The sequence below is a fragment of the Cynoglossus semilaevis genome, chromosome 3 (genome assembly GCF_000523025.1).
Source record: "Cynoglossus semilaevis isolate Cse_v1.0 chromosome 3, Cse_v1.0, whole genome shotgun sequence".
Taxonomy (NCBI): domain Eukaryota; kingdom Metazoa; phylum Chordata; class Actinopteri; order Pleuronectiformes; family Cynoglossidae; genus Cynoglossus; species Cynoglossus semilaevis.
Window position 1 is genome coordinate 5,724,220 of NC_024309.1, and position 19,349 is coordinate 5,743,568.

Genomic DNA, 19,349 nt, shown 5'->3' on the forward strand with positions numbered 1-19,349 from the left:
TACCCAAAGTGATAAGACCCAGGTTATATCTGATTACTCTGATACTATGAAGTATTTTAAGATGCTTATTGCATGTTGTTTATTTAAAAATAAAATATTTTTCTTACATACATGGAAAAACATTATCTTCACGTTCAACACCTCATGTTCTTGTTTCGCATTTTCTCATGTTAAAGATTTTTTTTGCTTTTCTGTGAGGTGAAATCCAGTCCCAGGAAGTGTATTTGTGCATTTCAAACAGCCCCGAAATGGGCTGGCTGCACGGCTGCCTGCTGGCAACATGCTGTATTTACCTTCCCCCACTTTGTCTCAAGCTGCAATGTGAGGATAATATTAAAAGGCTGCTGCCCAGAGCTTTGGTTTGATTTTAATGCCACACGAGTCCACGGTTTGTTTTAATTTTTTTTCTGACGCTCGGCGAATTTTTCAGCCGAATCTCAATTGGGCCGCTATCCAGCCCACTTATGGCAGACATGTGGGCTGTGGAGACGCCACCTATGTTGTATGTACTGTACCATCACAAAGGAACACAGTTGAAGGGTACAACCTCGTGATGTATGATCAGCGGCCTGAGTAGGCTGACACGTTTGCATGAAATATGATTGTGTCCAATGTGTGTGTGTGTTTTATTGAGCTTTCTGGATGATTTGTTCGTGGCTCACAGGCTCAGCGGGGTTGCAGTGAATATATTTACAGTCACAGGGAGGAACATGATAAACACATCACCGGCAATCTGTGTAATAAATACAGGAGCCAAGCGAGAATCGAAAAAGATTTTTTTAAAATCTGATTTACTACAGCAACAAATACACATTCATGTTAAAACTCCAATGCGATACAAGTATAGTAGTGCAATGTTCATGTTTTTTGCTTGAATGAATATGGTTGATACGATGACGTATTAGGGCCAGTTTCAGGGTTAAAAATATATAATATATTCATTTAACGTTACAACTTTTTTCCTCATAAATGTAACATTTTTTTAATGTAACCTTCTGACTATTTTTTTAAATAAACATATGACTTTTTTCTTGTGACATCCCAACTTTTTTTCCCCTAACCTCACCACTTTTTTCATGTAATGTTACAAACTTTTATGTAACGACTTATATTACGACTTCATTGTAACTGTAATTATACTATTTATAACTATAACTTTTTGTTCCTCTGACTTACATTTTCATGTAACATTATGACTCGTATGACTTTTGCTTGAAAATGTGACTTTTTTCATGTAAGATTACGACTTTTTTTATAAACTTACGACGCTTTCTTAAAAACGTACCACTTTTTTCAACATTACAAGTATTCTTTTTCATAAACTTCAGTCACCTCACACGGGGACATTAGCCTAAACATTACCACTTATTTAAAGTAGCTCTTTTGACACCATCAGTTATTCATTGAAAGTGGTCGAAGGCACTTCGATTGGTTTTCGGGCTCATTGTCTTGACCTGTACTCCAAGACCAGTCTGGACAGCTGATTTTGCTGCTGTAGTTGTTACCGTGGTAACAGTTGTTTTGCTGTAGCTGTAGCTGTAACCGTATTTTGAATGTGAAGCTATTCCTAATTCCTTGGATGTGTAAATATGGTCAAATTCGCAGTATGATTTAGCTGGATTCCGGTGTTGAATTCACGTAACTATGCATTTTGGGCTAAACGGCGCATTCACCTGATAGGATGTGTAGAATTATTAACAAAATAATTTGAATGTTGTCTGTTTTTCTGTTGTGAGTTGTTCGCAAATGTTGACTCTGTTTTGCAGGCTTTTTAAGGGTGGTGAGGTTAATATCCTTTATTAAACCTGGTCGAAAGTTCACCTTAATATGCCACAATAGAAGAAAATCACGAAAAAGACGAATCACGTTAAAATATACTATCACATTTAACTCACCATTAAAAACCCTATGATTTTTGTTAAACAGCAACACACTCAACAAGTAAGAGATATTTAGCATCGTACACCCATAAAGCCAGTGAATAGAAAACAATAGCAAATAAAAATGTTTATGTGCCGATTATATCAGCTTTTTATTTGCCCCCAGAATTGTATACTTTTATTTTTTGCTGTTCTGAACATAAAATATTTATTTTTGCACCAGTTAGTAATGTGCCTCTGTGCCAAGTTGAACCACATAAACTTCAAACATATCCCTGACAATCCTTTCCTTTACTAAGCGAGAGATGGGGGTCGGGGGGGAAGGGTGCCATTTGCATACAAATTGATAGGACTGAAATCTCACTGTAATTTCATATTCATTGACTGTTGCAGCTTTAAGCAGGTATAGAGGTCTGACTCGCATACTTTCCAGCTCCCCTGCCGAGAAAATGCCTTCATTAGTATTGAGGACGGGGGGTGAGGGGGGAGAATGCGGAAAAATGCCCACTCATAAATGCTAGTTATTGAGAATTTATGTGGAATTCGCACAACACCGCGTTTGTGCGGAGCCGTGTTTAACGTCAGCGTGTGTCATGTCGGGTCGACGTTCTTGTCATCTCGTGGATGTGTTTGCGTAAGAAGCATGGATGAATGAATAGATGAATTAGGCGTCGCCCAACTGTGCGGCTGAGAAGATGAATTTCCCCTTTTTTTTTTTTGGGGCCGTTACTTGAGAAAAAAAAAGAAAAAAAAGTTGGGTGTTTTAAACGACTCTGAAAACTGTAACGCCGTCATTCACCCGGCAGCCACCTGCACTGAGGACAGAAGCGTGTCTGTTTACAGTCTCCAGGCAGCACAGTGCTGCAGAAGTGCAACGCAGCACATGAGCTATATTTATAGGTAGGAGTAGCGGTGAATAGCAGCCATAGCTTTCTGACAGTTACTTAGCAAACCCCCGTGGGCCCAGACTATCTATGCCAGAGAAGTCATTATAAAAGTGGATTAAATACAACAGCGGAATCTCATTTCCAAACCTCCCAGGATCACAGACCGGGATGTTCAGAGTAAAATAGTAGGTCACGGCTGATTTTGAATGTAAACATAGATTTGCACTTCATCTTAAAAACAAAAAAAAACACCCTTTGTGGTTGTATTTATTTATTTTAAACTCAAAAGCCCGTGTCTATCAATATTTAGAACGCAGCTCCCGGTAGACATAGTGGACTTATTCAGCTGGGACTGGAAGCCGAAGCCCAGTCCAACTTGTTTGATGACTAACGGAATTTTAGATTGTGATCTGCTTTAATCTCTCCTCTAATCCCGCAGCACACAGAGAATTGGCTTCTCTAATTCATGAGCACTGTCACCACCATGCCTGATTCCTGCTATGTCCAAATTAAAATAATACACTAATTCCAAATTCTATTTTTTAATATATATTTTCTGATTGGTTTGCAGAATGTCAGACAATGTTAGGAATATCGCAACACAGAAATAAAGTGGATTTTAGTCGGTAGTTGGTGTGATATATGACAAAGAAAGAAGTCATTTCCCAATCCTGTAAACTAGTTGTATTTTTAAAAGCCCCAGTCCCCTTTGTTGACAAGCCAGAGTGTAGGTTAAGGTCAGTGTTTCTCAACCTCGGGGTCAGGATCCCAATGGCGGTTGCCTGAAATTCATTTGGGTCCGCTAAATATTAAAAATGTTTTTTGTTACCAAATAATTATAATTTTTAATCAGTAAATATTTACTATTTTCAAATGAATAAATATGAATTATTTTTAATTATTAGTTAATTATTATTATTATTTCTAATTATGATCAAAAGATCATCAGGTACGTGAGCTTGATTGATAGCTATGATCATGTGACTGCGCACATTTAAAACCTACAGTTTTGACTGATAAGCAAAGTTAACACAATGACTTTATTAAGTAGCAAAAATAAACACATGTAAACGCCCAAAGCAGCCTCTAAAATGATGTAATTTTGTTAGTTCCGTCTCTGTCTTGACTGTTTATTTTTGTGTCTCACCTCAGGTATCGACTTCTGACCCTGTTCCCGCCTTCCTTTATCTCCAGCCACGGTGATTGTCCCCCACTCTCCACCTGTCTGAATGTCTGAATAAAAACATCGGGGCCGTCCTCCTGTTCGTCAAACATCGCAGTGAGTTGAGAACAAGTTCTATCTTTGTTTTTCACTTAGCGTTTGGTCACACAAGTGATGGGTGATACCATAAAATCACGCCAAATACAGGCCATTTAACAACTAAGTATAACATATATCTGGACTATAAGTCGCACTTATACTCAGGTGTGACTTATATATTGAAATATATCATTTCACGTTTGTTAGTTTCACACTGGCAGCCGCTAGAGGGCACTCTAGGCCTGTGTACCAGTATCTGCTACTCCTGTACTACCAAAAATTTACATGTTCGTTATTTTTTACACTGACAGCCCCTAGAGGGCACTCTAGCTGACTGGTGCAACTTATATTCCACAGTGACTTATAGTCCGGGAAATACAGTAGTTATACAAATGGCGGTACTTTACTTTTACTACGCTATTACTACACTATATAACCTCAATAGTGTAATTGCTACCATTAAGGGACAAAGATGTCTAGTGGATTTGATCACATGGAGTCACTGCTGTTTTCTGGTCAGTGGTCACATGACATGAATGGATCAGTTCAATTTTTACGTTACTGGGGATGGGGTGATTGCGGTACAAAAACCTGCATGTAGTAAATAACCCATAGTACCGATACTTTATGAGAATAAAAGACACCCAATCAATACTCATATTCCTACTATTTATCACATAATTTTCAAGCTGAAGTGTTGTCGCAGTCTCTGCCAGTCAACTGCAGCTATTTTAAGCATTTCTAGTTCTACACTGATTATGGATTTTTATCTCTCTTTTTTTCATCTGTGAATGACATCAAAAGCAATTAAGGAACCTGAATGAGTTGACACGGCTTTTGTTTCCCAGTTCGTTTAACTGAAGTGGTGAGATTTTTCAGATCAAGGATGCGCTTTGTCTTGTTTTATATTTAAAAAAAAAGAGCAAAAATGTTTTTGAACAATGACTATCATTTCTTGCATGTTTTTGAAAGAGTGCGAAGTGTGGCAATGTCTTAATCTATTCACTAGTGAAACTAGAGTAAATGGTAATTTAGTTAAAGGTAATTGTCCACAGATTTCTTTATATTTGAATTTGGAATATTTCATAAAAATAAAGTAGAGTATACATTTTAGAAGCCACATATTAGGGGTATTTTTTAGAGAACATATTCCTCCCAATACTGTAGTATAGGCTTTTTTTATGTATATATGTGTACCTTATTTTTGATTCCCTGCCAGACAGGAGGCTTTTAATTTGAAAAACACTATATATTTTTCTTTTCTAAATCAAGTGTGCACATATACACAAAGAACTCCCAACTCCCAACTGTAGCATCAAAAAGCCCTGTTCCTCTACTCTATAATGTCACGCTTTAATACGGTAACATAATCTACATCCGACTCGATGTACGTCCTCTGTGTGTTCGATGGTTTGGGCTAACTCAGCATGTTGAAACACTTAAGGCTCAGTGCCACGTTCTGCCGCAAAAACTGGCTGAAATGCTTAAGCTGCTTAGAGAGACATATGGTGAGTAGCAAGTTCTCTAATACGTTTACGGCTGCAGGCATTCTTACACTCCCATCGGTTGTTGAGGCACACAGTGTACAGCAGAGTGGAAAGTGGGCAGATGGGGTCATGGTTTAGAACAGCGGTCCGCAACCTTTTTTGAACCAAAGATTGGTTGGCTTGTAGCGGCCGTTGCTATGCACAAGTAGCACCATGCAGATTGTCGGAGGGTCTTTACATTTTCAGAAATAAAACATCTTTTAGACTTTATGCTGTTAGTATCTGAGTAAATCTGAGTAAAAATGAAGTACATTTATCTTTGTGTCCCATTGTGGCCCGGAAACAAATGACCTATGGACCAGTACTGGTCCGCGGGCCTGGGGTTGGGGACCCTGGTTTAGAAGACAAACAGTTGCTAGTAGGTTGTTCATTTTGGTTATTCAGTTGAGTGCTTCAGAGATCGAGAGTTACGTCATCAGAAATAGGGCCCGAGTCATCATGACTTGGACTTGTGACTTGACTTGTCAAAAAATATGACTTGAGAATTGACTTGGGCTTTAAGTCAGGGCTTTGAACTTGACCCGGTTTGCAAAATGATTTATTGACTTGGAAAGTAAAATAAATATCGATATTTTATAGTAACCTGTGATGTCTATACTGTACCTAGCTAACGTTTTAATATTGATAATAAATACCATCATGCTAGCCAGGAGAGGTCTTTGTTATCGTCCTTAGGTTTCAAAACTGGCCACATATTCCAACAATATTATGACAGTTACCAATATCTCATCTTTTTACAGACCCGATTTTGTGGGCATTATGGGATTAATCGGGTGATCTGTTACTTGACTTGACCAAAGAAGAAATCTTGGGATTTACTTTAGATACATTAGTGACTTGATCCAATCTCTGGACCAGAATGTCTAGGAAGTATGTGTCTACGTTCTTGTGTCTGTATTCTGTCCTGCGCTTTAGATAGAATTGTTTTGTTGTGTGGCATTAATGTAAGGTAGCAGTAGGAAAGTGGTAAGGGTTGGCAGAATTAGCTTAGCTTTGAAGTCGGTAGTTTATGTTTAAATTTTAACGATTTTACAGTGTTTTCGAAAGGTTTACAGCAATACTAGTGAGTACAGTACTAGCGACATACAGTCAGATGTGTCTCCTGAACATGAGCTAAAAGAGAAAGAAAAAAGTAAAGATTGACAACGCGCACACTTTCGTAATGTGTCTGGAGCCGATTGCAACTTGGTCTCCGAACTAGAAAGAGACAAAAAGAAGTAAAGAGCCTGAAATACCAACAACAAATGGCCGCAGTCACAGATAACTGGTACTCTCCGGCTAACATACCCGTTACATCTACATACTGTCCTGTGCCTCCTCTGCTCAAACCAGCAAAAGTCACCCAGGGGGTCAAAAACAATCTAAATTTCAATTAAAGTCGAAAATGCCGCTGATGGAAACTGAATAAATGTTGATGTCTTTTCATCCAAGAGGTCCAGGTTTGAGCTGCTGCTTGGGGGCGAAATAGCATCTGGGGCAATTATTTCATTATCTCAAATCCGCTTGCAGCAGGCCAAGGTCAGTGGCCTACGCAAGATTAGCCGGAACCACAATTATTGTCACAATTAGAAAGCAGACAGCTCCAGCAGGAGTGTTTGCCCCTGGAAAAACAGCAAATGAATGTCATCTTCAAGACTTATTAGAAAGCTGGAGGTTAAAAGAAGACCGAGGATGCAGAGAGCGACAGAGTAGGGCAGGATTGGAAGAGTACTTTTAATTGTCGGGTTTTGCGATTTGTGTTTCTGTGCAAAGCTGTGGAGCTTTGAGTATACAGTTTGGGATTTAATGAGTTCGGAAAAAAACATAAATAAATGGAAAGTATTTCACAAAGAGTTTCCATTTCCGGATTGTTAACTGCCCGTGTTATACATGGCTGCTTACAGATTCTCCGACAATGTAAATAATGTCGTTTATGACACAGTTTGCTAGACTCTGAATGAGTGTTGACCTTTGACCCAGTAATGGAGCATCAGTTCACATCGCAGAGCTCATCTTCATCAACCTGTTCGGGAACGAATCAGACGAGACGGCTCTGATGCAGCGAGTGATAGGTGCAGCCAGAACATAAGAAAATCAAATCAAAGCATTTGTGTTTCAAATTCAGTGCAGCTGCATTTCACTGACATCATGCCTCTCCAATTACTGCTAACGAAATAAGAAGGCACTCTGCAGGGCAGGTCTGACAGTGTGAGATCAAAAAGGAAGGGGCAGGGGGGGGAGTTGGGGGGAGTAACAAGATGAGGTGGGGGCACATGGTGGTGGAGTGTTGACGCAGAGGGGAATAGTATTCTATAAACCCAGAGGTAGGAGAAGAGAACTGAAGATAAACTGTAAGGTTCAAGTGTTGCGCTCTCTTCAGTTGTCATTGTATTTGCATGCGATTAAATGACTCTGAGGTAGAGGTCGTACTGCTGCGTTTGAGACACTTGTAAGAAAATATATATACTATATGCATACACTCTATATATATATAATAGTACTGTACACAATATAGTAAAAAATGTTAGAAAAGGCAGTGTTTTTGTGTACAGGTTTTACCATATATAATTTATATAACAAATGTAATATATGACGCTATCTCTCTCTCTCTCCCTCTCTCTCTCTCTATATATATATATACATATATACAGTATATATATAGTAATATTTAGTACGTATTTGTATAAATATTTATACATCCGTGTGTATATATACATATACATAAACACATATAAATATACTTATACATATATATACGTAAATGTATATTTATATGTATATATTATATGTATATTTATGTATCTGTGTGTATGTATATATACAAACAGAAAATTAAATATTTATATATACACACATATAAATATACATATATTACTTATGTATATTTATGTGTGTGTATATAAATATTTATATATATTTGTGTATATATTTATTATTTACAAATAGTTCTGTGTTGTGAGATTGTGCTTGCACAATACTGTGAAAACTTCAATATTTCACAGGAAAACATAAAAACATACTGCACGTAACGATTATTATCACGCTCTATCTGAAGCGGCGTGTGTTTCTGTAACGGCTAAATGCACATTTTCTGCCGCGAATGAAATCTTACTGCCTACACGAGCCGCGGTGACAGCAGCTCGTAGGACTGAATTATTATCCTGCATTCATGTCCGTAGAAGAGGGAAACCGCTAAACATTTTTATTTACTCCTGACAAATGAGATCTGACACAACTGCTATCTGTCATTAAATATTTATCCACAAAGTAATTTGGGAATGGATTTTACAATTAGCTTCAAATGAGCATTAAACAAGACAGGTCACTAAAAACAGGGATGCGCTGAGAATGAGAACGAGGGAACCGACGGTCTCTGAGGTGAGAGCAGCCTGCGTGAATCGGTGTGAAGATGTGAAGAAACAGTTCGGTTTGCATCATGACGCTAATGGTGTTGTTATTGTTGCGCTGCTTTAACACATCCAACCTGTTCAGAACAACAGCAGACATCTGACATGGAAGGGATTTAGTGACATACTGGTCCTCATTTATTTCCTGTTTACATGTCGTGACCGCACAGCTCATGAAGCTGTCGAAGCTGTTGGAGAAGCCGAAAAGATGTGTCTTGCACATGTAGCACAAAGCTATGCTAGCTGCCAAGAAATACTAGTACAAAATCGAAAACAGACACATGGAAACAAAAAGGATTTTTTTCAAAACCAGATGGGATGATACTTTGTTAGTAGAGGGCAAAAATGACCAAGGTAGGCTGCTGTACAACTTTACAGCCACAAAACTATAGAACTACTTCTACTACTACTATCAGTAACAGGAGTAGTTATCTAGTACCAATAAGAGGACGATAGAAACATAAGTAGTCTTCTATAATCTAGTACCAATAAGAGGACGATAGAACACAAGAATCTTAATAAATAAAAAATCAAAAAAATCAAGGGTGACATGAGTGAGGAAAGTGAACACTGTTGCCAGTGGTTACTGAAACAACTGGGGCTGTGACCCAAAAATTCAGGGATGTGACCCAACAAATTCCAGGAACTGCATGTGAGGTCTGTGTCCCGAATGGTGCAGACGTCAGGGTTTGTCATGGAAAACCTGGAAAAGTTTAAGTAAATTTAAAAAGGCATAGCGTTTTAGGTCCTAGATCCTTGAGACGTTAATGGAAAAATAACATTTTCATAGCAGTTGTTTTTGATTTGCTGTTGACAGGCTGCCCCTAGCAAGCGCCAAACATTTGGTTCCTCCGGGAATTAAACCCAGGACTCTCTGCTCCATGCCTCTGTGGCAGGCGTGCTAACTTCTACGCTATGGAACCGACCATAACATGACAGACATGATCGTGTCGTGCTGGATTGAACCCCCTAGCGGGCCAATTTTGGCCCACGGGCCGTATGTTTGCCACCCCTGGTCTAATGTAAGGACAACAGATGTTCTGAAAGTCATCTTGGTCTAATGCAAGGACAACAGATGTTCTGAAAGTCATCTGTTTTGTGGGCATTTTAAATGATGAACTCCCACTATTTTTGCTTTGTCTACCCCTAATTATTGTCAGCGGGTTCATTTTTGTCTTGAAAATTCTACTAAGGGCGTAGAAATGGCAAAAACACAACACAACTCTGTAGATGATTGCAAAAGACTTGCATGCTAACACGTGTCACTTTTTCTTTTTTATCGTTGTCTCTGTGCATTTGGCGCTGGCTTTAACCAGACGACCTTCAGTAAGGGGTTGGTGATTGGAGATGGAAAGAGGTGGACTCCACCCAATAATCGTCTCCAACCTAGAAGTGGTCACAAGTGGATCGTTTCCCGGTTCACGCGGTGGTCTGTCTATGATAATGTCGGAGTGAGGTGGCAGTGATGACACCCGCAGACAGCAGCGTAACAAGTTTCTGATTTGTTTCGCGGCAGGGAATGAAGTCCCCGGCTTGGGTGTGTGTCTCTGTGTGCACGACTATGTCTGCGTGCACTTCAATTTCCAGGAGCACGGAATGATAATCATAGTCATAACATTAGTGTCTGGGCATGATAATGTAATGGCGTTAGCGGGAGCTAATGGGAACATAATGATAGTGGCTCTGATTGCTGGGAGGCACGTAGGTTAGTGGAGAGAGCGCTGCACGGAGACAGAGATACCACTCGGAGCAAAGCTGCGAAAAAGTCGATGTTCGCCGCGCTCATTCATCTTTCTCCGGGCAGCGGCAATTTTTCCCAGATGAAGATCATCATTTTATTTCGGCGCTGCCTCGTTATGCATCAGTGAGACCCACAGCAGTCAGTGTTTTCTCTCCACATCTGCTGCAAAGATACAAAAATGCTGCAATAACAAAGCATTACACGAAAGGTTTAGCCGGACATGATGAATTACAACCAGCACAGAATGAAAGCAGAGAAATATGAGGACAAAAAAAGAAGAAGAAATAACTCCACACCATTCAGAAGCTGTTGCTATTTATCTCTTGCTATCTACTAAATCTGGTTTTTGAATTCGATGAATGTTGGGTTTTGTCAGCTTGCTTTGCAGGGTGAAGATGTCACCTGTGGCTGCTTTGTACTCCATCACCTTAGTATAAAGCAGTACTTCTCAAATATTGAGGTGGTGAGGTGCCAGGGGAGGCGGGTATGAGGGGCTTCCAAAGGAATATGGCACGCTGGACATGAATATACCACTGCTGTAATGCATGAATGATAACAAGCCTCCGGTCACTAGGTGGCAGCAACTCAAACAGTGGTTTGTATAGATAGAAATATACATGTTATCAGGTTCTCAATGGTATTTCAATTCGTGGTGTGGGTCAGGGGGGGAGGTACGAGGGGCGTGAAAACATGTCTGTCCCCAAGGGGGGGCGTGACAGAAAATAAATAAGAACCACTGGTATAAAGGAACAAGTACAAGCTCAATATTGATGTTGAGACTGATCAATACTGCAGATGCAGTACCATTCCAGATCCATTCTCTATTTAGAGAGTGCTGGTAACTCTTTTTTTTTTTTTTGCTAAATGCAAGTACAATTAAAATGATGACATGTCAACATTTTTTTTATTATTAAACTCAACATAAAGAAATAAGTTATATCAACGTATTCTATGGGGTTTTAGAAATGATTTTGAATGAAAATCTAGTACCATCATATTTGGTTTCCTTTATTATCTGTTACCTGTTCAATACTATGATATTTCATCAAGTTTTCAATTCCTTTTTTCCTCATATTTCCTCTTGCTTTCTTCGCATATTTATCATTCAATACCTTTTTTTTTTTCTCAGTCTATCGTCATGTAAGCGCCCGTGCTGCTTTCCTTGAAGGAATCGCCTCTAAGATAGACACTGGAAATAGAAGCAGCAGGCTGGTTGTCAAATGGCTCTCTACGAGGAAATTTTCCGTGCAAATTGACCGCCAGTAGTAGAAGTCAATGTCATTTGAGCTAAAGACCAGTAATTGCTTGTTCTCTCAGCGGCTGAGAACGGTCGGGGAAATTGAGGTGCTGGATATTATTGGACTGGAATGTGTCTGAAAAGAACAACTGAAAGAATTGTGCAACACAATCAATGTTAGAGGACCGGCTACCAGCAGATCAGAAAAAAAAAAATCACAATCTAAACTGACTCACTCTTCATTTCTTGCCACTGGAAAGGTTAATTACTAATGGAGCATCGATCCATAGCCATTGCCTATAGTGTTAAAACTAAAGTCGAGAAAATATAAAAAAAAAACGTGTTAGAAGGTACATCTGTGTGAGTGAAGACTCTCACTATAATTTATCTTGATGTGTCAAAATTATAGCTGTGTCAACCTGACAGCTAGGTATTTCACAAAATACATCGCACCGGAACTAGTTGGCAAGTGGAGTGGATGAATACATTGTCATGCCATTAGATTGTGCTACATGTGCTACACGTTTAGTTTGTGTTGTTTTTTTGGGAACTGTTCGCCCTTCATTATGGCTTTTGTTTCATTTGTGTTGTTTTTTTGGGAGCTGTTCGCCCTTCATTATGGCTCCGAGGTGTAGGTCAGACTCTTCTGATGTTTTTATGTTTTAGATTATGAGGTTACCACTGCGTTAGTGTAAGTCAGTACTTCTTAAATATTGGGGCGCTCCCCCGTGAGGGGGCGCGGTGAGGTGCCAGGGAAGGCGTGAGGCGCTACCAATGGAATATAGCACGGACACAAGTGTACCACTGCTGTAATGCTTGAATAATAACAAGCCTCCGGTCACTAGGTGACAGCGACTCATACAATGGTTTGTACAGACAAAAATATACATTTTATCAGGCAATAACTCAATAGTATTTCAATTCACATTACATTGAATTCAGACTTAAGATGGAATTCGAATTAGGAACGGAATTCTGACGGAATGTTTTTCTCATCTGCATAGAAAATAAACGTGATGTAGAGGGAAATCTTTTATGCCACGACTACTTTTACGCAAGTGTCACTGCATGCAATGAAATGCTCTTTATGAACTCCCGTCTTCCACTGACTTACACTTGGCCTGTGATCGTCAGTGAAGTGTAAAATCCTCCGTGGCTAACTTCACAGAGACTGGAACCATATGAGACACCCGTTATCAATAAATCACCATTGAGTTGATTAAGTTTAGAGGTGGCCCCGTGCCAGGCTTCCTGTAGTGCCTTAGTGCTAATTATTTATGAGTCCCAGGAATATGGATCTGGAGCGCTAATGAGATACTACCCACTGTTGCGGGCCCCCCCCCCACCTTTGAGCCTCATGAAGGTTTTAAACGCGTGCCAGAGGATAACGTGTGCCATGAACTCAGCTGCCAAGAGATGCTCCACTTATTGATTCAGCGCATCTGTAAATGGACGTTTCTTTTCTTTGTCGTCATAATTCAACTGCAGGTGATAATAGGTGTCTAAGACGGATCATAGAAGATGTTGATGAATATCAGCGACGTCAAATTGTTTTTTGCTTGATACTGAATAGTATATACAGTGGTAGAAAAAGTACTAAAAATGTAATTAAGTAAAAGTATATTGACTAAATTCTACTCAAGTAAATGTACCCTAGAAGTCTAGTTGAGTAAAAGTAAATAATATGTAATTTACAATGACTAATTAATTATTATTAACAAAAATGGCCGATACATCCAGTCTGTTTCGCATGATAAAGTTATTGCCTTGTTTGCATTTGCAAAACAAAGAGTTGGCTGAGATGTGACCAAGGATTTGTATGCTAGGGCATGTCTCTTAGTCAACGTTCTCTGGCTACATTAAAAAGTACATGCACGCCCACGCATTTCTCTTTCAGTTAACCCATATATGGTTTTTCCCTGCGTTTCATTTTTTACTCAGTAACGGGTTCTTTTCATTTGTAACAATGTAAAATGCTTGAGTCAAACTGTAAAAGTAAAATCACCTATTCCCAAAACTACTTAAAAAATTACAAATTACTCCTAAAAACTACTCAATTACAATAATGTGAGTAAATGTAATTCGTTCCTTTCCACCTCTGATTATATATATTATCAAGTATGTGGTGCTCCACAAACCAAAGGATGCACTGCTTTGGCCCAAAAACATAATTGCAGCAGGATTCTCACCACTGCCAGTTTTTCAGAGCTATCAATACAACATGGATGGAAACATTGGAGATCAGGATTTGATGAACAATGTGTCTGAACAAACCACCTTTTTGGATTGGTGTCTGGAGGATGTCCACCTGCAGGCGGACCAAAGATTCAGATCTAGGTCCGGCCCACGTTTTTCAGCGTTTGACAGAACTATCTAGACCACAGTCTATTTTCCATTAGCATCTGGAACACCAGAAAATTCCATCGTCCATTGGGCCGCCTACTCCCTGCCAAGATAAAATTCACTCCCTTCCAGCAGCGTTTTGTTTGCTTCTCTTTTACTCCGCTTAATCCCGCTCATATCGTCGTTAATTTGCCCTCCTCTGTGAAATACAGCGTGCAACATAGGGATTCTCACGTAGTCACACACACACACTGTGGCTGCTGCAGCTGTCGTCGTCCCGACAATGATGAATGCCAAAAAGAGAAGTAGAGACATGGACTTTTGGAAAAAAAAATGTATGTTCTTCATTTCTGCCTCCGAGCAGAACAGTGATAATGTCTTTAAATGCCTCAATCTCCATGAATTCCATGAGAAAAACAGACACAGCAGAGGGTGACATAATTTACATTCAAAATTAATGTCATATCCAAATGTTGCCTTCTCCCATTTTCTACCCCGTGCTTTCTCTTGGCTCTTATTTCTCAAGTTCTCCCTCGGCTGCTCGGTTATTGGATTTGTAAGATTTATGTTTGAAGTATTGTATTCTCGAGTGTTGTTGTTAGAAATTGGAGACAAAACAGTTGATTTGATGGAAAGAATTTACAGAGGTAGGTTTCTACAGAGGGTGCAGTGTTGAATCATGAATTTTCTTACCTCCTTAATTTACATGTTCACCTAATATTCTAAGTCACCAGTTGCTGCTCGTAGGCTTTTAGGCTTTTTATTCCAGTGTAGTGGGCAGAATGCCGTTCCTGAGCAACGTAACTCGATTTTTTGCCAAAAATTGAAACTCACATACTGTACATACTGAAAGTACCGATGTCAGTCACCTACGCTAACACAGTGCTAACGTTATAATCTAGGACGTAAAAACATCACAAGAGTCTGACTTACGCCTGGGAGCCATAATGAAGGTAAAAAAGTCCCCAAAAAAGAACACAAACCAAAGAAAGTAATTGTAGCGCAATTGGCGAGTCTAAACAAAGTCGTCTTTAAGCTCTGGGCAGTAAGAGCAAGTTTAATGTAGCATACGGGCAACGGCTGGACTAAATTGTATGAGACAAATCAGAGAGTGACAAGAAACAAAGTATGTGTCCCTCTGATTGGCTTTTTTTTTCTTAAACCACTGCCTCAAAACTTCCTGTTTTGAAGATCACACAGTGGTAAACTTTAAGACAGATTTTCTATAACCCCCCCAGGACTGCACTTAAAAGTGAAAAAAAGTTTGCAAACTTTAAGAATGGTGAGGCAGGTGTACAATGTTGATAGATGAATGTCCTTTTGATATTACTGCTGTACATCCTTGTTGAAACTTGTAGGTGTTTTATGTGCTACGTTAAGTTCTACTGGTACTTAACTCTGGTTCTGGCTCTTGTTTTTGCTGCTAAGATTTTTAAGATGGAACTGGAGGTTAGGTGTTTGGCAAAAGATTTTTAAAAATTCTATATAAAAATAGGCAAATTTGATGCGTCACTTGAATTATGGGTTAAGATTTTGGCACATGTAGCTGTAAGTAAGCAATGGTACACTTAGCTGAAAACATGATGAGATTAAACATCAATAAATCGAATTAATCATAGAGTAAGGTTGATTAATCACTATTAATTCTTATTAGGCATGATTAATCTAGATAAATCAAAATATAAATAAATATGGCACAACCATTTTTATGCGTACTACTGCAAGACCGATAACAGCAGGCGGATAACAAATAAAATATGCAACGCTTTCCCACAGCGTGTGCAAATAACCAGCAGCATGTAAATCATTAAGATGCTGGTTTTACTTTTAAATGAAGGGGAATCATGGCAGTAATACAAATGCTTCTTCTTAATTAGGGAAGACGTTAGAATAAGAGTCAAAATAAACATGTTTTATTATTTTTATGCTATAAATACTGTAGTGAAATCTTCAATGATGTAGTTGGGGATGTGACTGATAAAAAGATGTACAAGTAGTGAACCCCTTGACATCCTGCCGCCGACTTGTTCCAATTTAGATGATACATAAAAAAAAAAGTCTGCTCTAAAAAAGGTTTACAGGAGAGGGAAGCATTTTATATTGTAGCCAACTCGGAGTAAATGAGAAAAATTGGAGAGGAAATGTTCCCTGTTGACCTCTCACTTCAAGCCAAAGAGACAGTTAAAGCTCATCTGTGTTTGTGTACTTGGCAGCCGGCAGACCTGTGTACACACGGACACAGAGGAATAATAATATTTTCCATAGGATGTGGGTCTGGTTTTATTTCTCTTTTTGGGGCTTGTTCAAATGTACACTTTGTCTGTTTCCAAACTGATGGAACAGACGGAATTGTTTTTTTGTTTTTTTCAGAACATGTTCGCAATGTGTATCATTTGATATTGGTTCTAGAGAGCAAATCTTTAGAAGGATTAGCTCAGCCAGCTTTTGAATTTTTTTAAATTTTGCTGCTTAATTTTAAGTTTCGTTGATACACAAAATATATATTTAAAATGGTGGATTTAGAATTTTGGAATTAAGTGTTTGCTACTACTAAAAACCAGCAAAAAAACCATGACTTAGTCATTGCTATGTTTATATAAAACAATGAAGTTACACATAAATATTTTAATTTGTGTACCCGTTGATTCTGAGTACCATACCAATACTTTTGGCTTTTAAGAAACGTGCAATGGACTAGTTGTTTTGTAATGCAAAAACTACAACTACTACAGCTACAACTGTGTTAGCATAGGCCAGTGATATAGCTACGTGAGCTCCAACTTAAGGCGTGAATCAAGTTATGTCCCACCATAGGACTGAAACCTCGGACGAACTTTGATTACCCACGTACGCCTTTTTGATTGTAGTTCAATCATATACGTTATCATGTATTGATTTGAATTACTCACTTTGAAATGACAAACAACCGATCTGTGTCAATTTAGGCTCCATTTAGCTCTGAACTGAATTGGTCTTTACGAAATAATGAAGAAGAATTAAACCTGTTAAAGGAGCTCCTATATTGACTTTTCTGTAATTAGGTGTACAGGGAGTTTTCACAAACTTCATCAGCTGCCGCCGTGTCCGCGCCCCCAACAATGCGGTGGAACAGTAAAACTGATTTTTAAAAGCGTCGATGTCGTCTGACAGAGAGAATTAGCGTGGAGATTTCGGCAGGAAAATCCAACACTTTAACGTCGGAGTCTCATTATTACAGCGCCGCAGAAAGGAGAAGATCGTTTTGCCCATGAGCGTTCAGGCAGTAATATATAGGTTGCCCAGGCTTGGTTACCTTTAGCCAGTCCTGTAATGGGCTGGTGGTTTGTCAGCTGTCGGAGAACAGCATAAGTCAGAGAAGTGTGAGTGAAAGTCAATGAAACAGAATGAGTCCTATTGATCTGGTGCTGATACACAGCTGGGGAGCGGAGACGGGCTGCCAAATGACCCCATTTAACTACAGTGTGTGAAGCCCCGGTGACTGAGTCGCCCCGTCCACGTACGAGCCAGCACTGCAGCTCAAATGACTAGTGAGGCTAAGAGTGAATTTAAGTGTAACGTTATTGAAGAGTCGTTGAAAGCTCGTCATCCATTAGGCCAGAAAAAGTCATTTGCATTAATTTTTCAGGTTCCAGATGAAGGACTCTATCACCCTTGCAGGGATTCACTGCTCCTGGATGTTAGAGAAAGTTTGGGTTTTTAAGTTTAAAAAAAAACAAAAAAATGGTGTTGGACCTGACAGGGTTGACGTGGTTTCAATGTAGCAATTGCTGACGCAGCCTTCACTGTGACTGAACAGCGGAAAAAGTCTCTTTATTTTCTCACTGGGATTCACTGCTGCTATCAAAATATCATTATTATCTTTTTATCTTGGTTCAGTAGATTTACTGCCAAAAGTGTCTTGCTGTGATTAGCTCCTCTAAACAAAAGACCAGATTAACCAGAATACGTTTTTTGTATTATAGAATACCTGCGATTGAATACCAAAGACACAATCTTTTGTTTATACCGTAAAAACTATGACGTGTTATTTGCTTTCCTTTATTTGAAAAAAAAAATTGTGCTTATCCCTGATAGCATTTCGCAATACGATATCGCCTAAAAGTTCAATTTTTCCAACTTTGTTCAGATGCTCCATTGCTCCGCCTCATATTAAATTGTGTGTTGTTGCGCCATTTACATTGATTGCGTACGTGGAGTTGCCACTCATTTTTGTCTATCGCGTTTGGCGTAGGCTCCAAGGCACGCAGACAACACGGCATTTGCTAGCTTTTTTAACCTGTGGCATTTTCCAGCTTTCGTTCTTGCTTGCATCCATTGTTGACATAGCCTAGCCTTTAACGCACGGGGTCACCAACGTGGTGCCCGGGACTACCTTAGGTGCCTGCGGGGTATGTTCAAATGAATCAGTTTCACTTGCAGTGATATTTAATGGGTGCGATGTCCAGGGTGAGAAGAGTGTCTGCTATTGTATGTCCAAGAACTTATTATTATTACATCGTTCAGGAAGTCTGTATCAAACAAGTACCTCTTCGTATTACTAAGCGCTCGTGAAGTAGCTCTGAGTTTCAGAAAGGTCGGTGACCCCAGCTTTAGCGATTGCTAGATATATACCGATTCTTAGAATCCAGTTAAATATTTGTGAGTGAGTCATTGCTAAAGTCCTATTTTACCTCTATCCTGTCTTACTTTGACTGTTACATAAATCAATATATTTAAATAGGCCAGTGCTAGGCAGAAAGAAGTACTTCTTTCGCTATTAAAGTTTTGAAGCAGTCAGCAGAATGAAGTTTTAAATGGGATTTTCTTCAAATGCTAATTGTGAGGAATTAATTTTCTCCAAATAATTGAGAGCGTTACCTCTGGAGAAACTCAATAAGTCAGAGTAGGTAGCTGCGGGAGCCCTGGGTTTGTCCACCCTCCAAGGCTCTACGGTCACGGTTGGCTGTTTTCAATGACACATCTGTCTCTGAAATCCTGTCCCTGCAGTCCAAAGAGACGGCTCTGGTAACTAGCGCCCCCCCCCCCCCCCCCCCCCCCCCCCCCCCCTCTCCCCCCCCGCGGGCGCGG

General features: G+C 39.4%; 1 protein-coding gene across 1 annotated transcript in view; it reads left to right on the forward strand.

Annotated features, from left to right (window-relative positions):
- The window catches only part of LOC103377028 (cyclic nucleotide-gated cation channel beta-3-like), a 91,021-nt gene that overhangs the window by 5,957 nt on the left and 65,715 nt on the right, over positions 1 to 19,349 (forward strand). Inside the window, exon 3 of the mRNA XM_025054575.1 lies at positions 3,920 to 4,046. The gene's annotated coding sequence lies outside the window, so the exon portion shown is untranslated. The remainder of the gene's footprint in view (positions 1 to 3,919; positions 4,047 to 19,349) is intronic.